This window comes from Anguilla rostrata, chromosome 8, assembly GCF_018555375.3.
Source record: "Anguilla rostrata isolate EN2019 chromosome 8, ASM1855537v3, whole genome shotgun sequence".
Classification (NCBI taxonomy): Eukaryota; Metazoa; Chordata; class Actinopteri; order Anguilliformes; family Anguillidae; genus Anguilla; species Anguilla rostrata.
In genome coordinates, this window is record NC_057940.1 from 19,397,734 (window position 1) to 19,403,726 (window position 5,993).

Below are 5,993 nucleotides of genomic sequence, written 5' to 3' on the forward strand. Positions count from 1 at the left end.
TGTGCTATACTCCTTATTAAAAAAATAGAATGTGACTTAATGGTCTATTTGTCCGTTTCACTTTAATGGGTGTTTTTTAAGTTCTACGTGTGTTTTCCAATATTTCGTGTCACGAGGATGTAGTGGGGCAGGCCACTGTCTGCTCAAAGGGAACTTACTTCATGGTTGGGGGAGGCAACCCACACACTTGTGAAATGCAGCAATATCACAGCAATCTACAGTGTGCACCATACCATATTGTGTCCTTCCAGCATAATTTTAAAAGCTAAGCAAAACAGGAGGAGTTGGTGGGCCAAGAGAAAATTTCACTTTTCTCATTGTTGTCTGAAAAGCACGTATCCACTTTAAAACAACACTAAAAATCCTGCAAAGAATTTTTTAGCTTTTGTATTGTTTTTGAAATGTGAGTATTTTTCATTTTTGATGTTTCATTGCATGTCTCAAAGAACTCTTTGCAGTTTTTATTTCATTTTTGCCTATGTTAATTTCCACCGTGCTAACCATGTTGTTAGTTACCCAGCTCCAATGGTGAGGGTCGGCCATTAGTTGAAGACAAATCTTTTATATCCACATTTACTGTCTAATGATCAAGTTAAAGACATTTTCTGTTTCGCTAACATAATGACGTAAACTCCTTTTGTTTAAATGTTCTTACTAGCTCCTCTGAATTAATACAGCTATCACAATTAGTTGTTCAAGTATACAAGGCCCCATTGGACAATTCATTACTCTCAATCAATACTTCCACTTAATGCTGTTTATTTTCAGCAGGCTTAAATCAATCATAACTATCTTACAAGAAGAACTGAATTTGGACTCCAATTGAAATACCATCACCATATGCAGATACTCCACACCTGGTGATGTCTACAGGTAACAGACTTCAAAATGCTGTAATTTCTACATGGTGAAACCAAACTGTACACCCTTTAAAAAAGCTGAGAAAATGTACTTTAACAACATGTGAATTTTTTGATTACAAATCTATAATTGTGGAGCGCAGAGCTAAATCAAGAAAAAAATGTCTTTGTCCCAAACATTATGGAGCTCACTACATATACTTTTATATTCCATATATATACAGTATAAAAGGGGGTTGTAATTCTGACACGGAACACCCGATATTGATCTAAATAACTTCAGATTAAACTGGCAGTCCACACATTAACTCTACATTCATTTTTTCATTTCAAATCCAATATATGATTATCTCAAAACGAAACGTTCTCTCATAGCTCAGCTATTCAGCTTGTGGCCCAGGAGCCAAATGTGGTCTGCCAGAGATGTACTCTTGGTCCTTTAGTCATGGAGAGGAAAGGAAAATGTATTATTCAAATGAATCTAAAATTGTGTTCATGTCTAAAACAGCATCTGTGCAGTGTCAACGTGCCTCCCACAACAGCCTAGAATAACAAGTAACAGCTTTGCATGTTTCAGGAAGGCATCTACTTTGTTTACTCATTTATACAATATATACATTGTTTTATAGGGCATGAAAAATGTTTGTCCTGCATGCACCATTTGTAATGTAGTTGAAGAACCCTGTTTGATTATCAAGTCATGTCTGAAATGTTTGGCCCCAAACAAAAAGAGTTGAAATTAGAAGAAATATTGTATTTTTTTTCAATTTCAGCTGTTTTTGTTTCCTCACAGTCTCCCAACAAATCACTTTCATAGCAGATACATTGCAAATATAAATATTTTTTAAATAAACGAGCCGGTCTTTACCATCAGAGCTTGAATCTGAAATGACAGATTTGAAAGAAAGAAACATGGACCACTGACATTCTCTCTCAAAAGTGGACCTCTCCATAGGTGAACCCGAGACCGTTACCAGCCCCAATCGATGTGTGACGTCAGACACATTTGTGAAAGATGAAACCAAAGACCAGGCGGAATTGCGCATGAAAACTTGCCAAGCTAAACATCCAGAGACAGAACTCAGGCGTCGCCTCGGCTAATGACCCAGACGGCTACCCTCGCCAGCGTTAGCGCGACTTTGGGTGTTGCCCCTCTTTGCACCCCAGCCCCTTCTCCAGCCATACGATTAATCTCCATTAGGCTGCCGGGAGCGGGGAGAGCGCTGTGCAAACAGGGCGGGCCTTCGCGGCTCCACAGCGCCAACGCCTCCCGTAGAGGAGTGACAGGCGAGGCCAGGGGAGGTACAGCAGAGCTGACTACTGTCGCGGGTCATCGGCCTCCATGCACTGTGATTCAGGGTAGCTGATAGATGCCATAATTTGTCACAATACCTGCATATTGTGTTTGTATGCATGAATGTGTATATACACATATATATATATACACACACACACACACACACATTCAATTGTTGGGTTGTTGGGTCTTTTCTAACAGTGCAGTTTTGAGATGATAAACAAACACGAACAACATTTTTTGACAGAACTAAAATAAGGCTTTGGCTGTTGGGCTTATCTATGTTTTAAATAGAAACCTTTAGCGTTGTGTTTTTTCTCCGCCCAGTCGAGGTGAAGGTGTTGAAGGGTGACGTTTTGAAGAACCCCTGGTGCCTGGTTATGGACATGTCCCTCCCTCTGCCCTGTCCCTACTTCACTGCCAAGAAACGTGAATGCTTCACCCCCACCCCCCTCTGAAAACAACCCATCTGTTACTATTGTGATACCTACTTGTTAAGAAAAGGTTAAGAAGGAATCATGCCAAGAACTTGTCTCTCTCAACTCATAATTTTTCTGTAAACAGGAGAGAAACTAATATTATATTGAGTTTGCTCTTGAATGATTCTTCTTTCTTCCAACTGCAAATTCTTTAATAATCCTTTGGTTTATTCCATCAAGCCCTCCTGACTTCTCTCTAAAAATCTGGGTAGTTTTCATTAGTACTTCAGTCTCTTACTTCAGTACTTCACTTTATTTCTATGTCTAAAACTAACCGAAGGTACTTTATTTTGTTAGCACCTGGCAGATGTGTTTCAGTGATCATTTACCAAGACCAGCTGGGAAAAAAATGAGTCACAATCAAATAGCATTGGTTTACCTGAGAGTTATGAGGTCAAACTCTGGGTTCAGTAGCACAGGCCTCATTTCAAACATGGGGGGGGGGATTGGTGTTGCATGGTGGTGGAACTGTTGTTCATAAAGGGCAGGGTATGAATGATGTGTGCCCCCCCCCACCCCAAAAAAGGGTGGAGGACATGGAGACCACTATTATAGTTTTTGGCTTGGTTCTTTAGTTGCTCTGGAGAACAAGGCTAGCCAGAGACCAAAATCAGAACTTGGTGAGTTGCTCACAATCCTGTTAACGTGTCGTAATGTAACTGGAAGGACTCAGTAATACAGGGCATCACAATATTCATCAGACTAGCCTCAGACCTCCTGTTCCTCATCTCCTCATTGTGTTTATAGCTGTTCCAATGACTTTCGGTATGCACTTATCGTACGTCACTTTGGGTAAAAGCATCTGCTAAATAAAATGCAATGTATGCAATGTCATTTAATCTCCATTATGATAGCAGTTTCCTGCCGGGCCACCTGACTTATGGAATTTGTACTCGAATATGAACAGTGACCTGCTTGAATTACTTTCACCAAGGTTCAAGGTAGTCCGCTCAGGTCGCTGCACCTCCCACACCTTCTTAATGCTATTGTAGGCTGTTTGTTTTGATTGGCTGGGGCATACAGTGTAGGTGTTAGCTCCTAGGGGGGTCGGGTGGGGGGGGGAGGAGTCCATGTTTACAGAACACAAGAATGCCTTGCATAAACCCATGAGCTTGATAGAATGCGAGGGGGTGTGCTTCCCATTGCTCTGAAGATTAAACAAGAAATAAAACAGTGAAAGGAGAGACACCTCCAACATTTCTCATCTGTGGAGACTCATCTGTAAAGTGCTCCAGAAACCAAAAAGCCATTGAGAATTTCACTGAACGTCAGACCACGTTATGCTTTACAGTACACCCTCACTGAGCCATCCAGGTGGTGAACATCATGCCACTGAATTCACGGTAAACCACATTCCTGCCTGTAGGTGAAGGCTGATGTTACATTTGATATACATTTGAAAAGCAACATTTTATATGAAAATGAAAAAAAATGTAGAATTGTTTATTTTAATGAGAGCCCTGCCTTGTTAATCACAGTATGCTTCAATTCGTTAAGAAAAGAAGTATTGAATAGCAATCGCCCACAGCACAAAGCACAGTCGGGAAATAGGGGGTGGGTCAGAGCTTTCATTTAAACCTTGGATTTGCCATTCTCAAATAGAATTCAGTAGAACACTCAATATAGTTGTATTGTGTTTTCAGTTGTTCAAAACTGCATCTAAATACAATAAATAGAGAATTTCAATATGTTTGTGGTTCTCTAAGATTCGTTCAACTAAAGTTTTGATGTGCTGAAAAGACACTACCCTTATCTCTTAAAAATGTTTTCAAAGATAACTTCAGTTATGAAACCCAGGCCTTCAGTAATGAAACCCATTGGTTGAACATGTGAAGCAGATGAATCAATCAGCTCCATGCAAGGCATTTATTTATTATCATTGGTTCTTTCCCTACAATTGGTAGACCAATAAACCATATGAGAAGCTTATGCATTTAATGTTATCTCACATACCGTCACATTTCATATTTGATACTGTGCAGGCTTCCAGACATTCTTAAAGTCTTTTCATTGCAGTATGTTGAATGCCGCAGTATAATGACTTCCTGACTGGCCAAGTGAAAGGTTTTTTTATATGTGGCTTCAACTATACGTTTATATAAGTTATAAGTTCATGAACATGAAGTTATGGATTTATGAGATTTTATAAGAATGCTTTATGGTCCTTTTTTTCTATTTTTTATTTTTATATTTTCAGTAAAATTGTAATTTTTAAATAAACATTTGTGCATTTTCTTTGCATTGTTTGTATGTAATAAGATGCATTTCAATATGAAATATGCTTCCAAATAGTGAATATGAATATGAATAGTGAATAGTCAAAGAAGTTAAATGTCTAAATGCAGCAAATGATGTGTTGATCTGACTGCAGACCCAAGCCTCTCTGCACTCTCGCTCAGTTTTCTTTTTAAGAATCGCCTTATCTCAGTGTTACAGCACTTCTCTGCTCCGACACTTTGTGGAGCTCAGCCGAAAAAAAGCAATTAACCTCACTCTGCCCGGGCGAAGAGAAAAAAAACCTGTGCCCAATTGTTTCGGGGGTGTTTACATGAAAAACAAAATGTGCCTACGCATTCTCTCACCTGCCTCACTTCAAAGCCCCGTCACCTGGGAACAATGAGCTGAGATTTGCAGACAGTAGGCCTGTGTGCCTGATGGTGTTTGCCCCCACTCTACGAAGTGTACCAACACAGGTATTCAAAAAGACCTGGCCTGCCTTTCCACGCCGTTTGAACAATCCCAAATAATCACCACGAGAGCAGGCCTTTTATTAGCGTAGGCTTTGGCTGACCTGGAAAGCAACAGAAACTGTTTTAGCTACGTATTAGCTATTCAATGGACTGACCCTTCGTACACACAAGATGAAAGAGCATGTAAATAGATTCCTTCAGCAAGACCCACGGCTGTGCCCATCAACTACACAGTTTATGTGTCTTACATGAGTCTAATAAACCGTATCCATTATCAGAATGTTTAAGCAAACAACAGCTGTTTTGATACAAATGTAAAACTATTCTCTTTTTTCTTGAGGGATTAGCATACAAGGATGTTTTCACAATGTTCAGCGGTTGGCATAAATCAGACTCAGACCTTGCCTTTGTAGTATAGTACCATGTTCCACATGTAATTACAAACAAAGCAAACACACCATTTGGCAGATATTAGAACATTCAGGACACATGGCATTGCTACTCTGCTGTTGCAACTTTTCCTTCCCAGCGAATGTGGCTGCACCTGAAGTGAACTCAAAATGTCTGTATGACAATTAAAGAAACAATAACATTGTGGGTCAGAATGAAAGGCAAAACACATTTATCAACTTTCATTTAGACCAGGGCTACTCAAATTAGGGTCTTG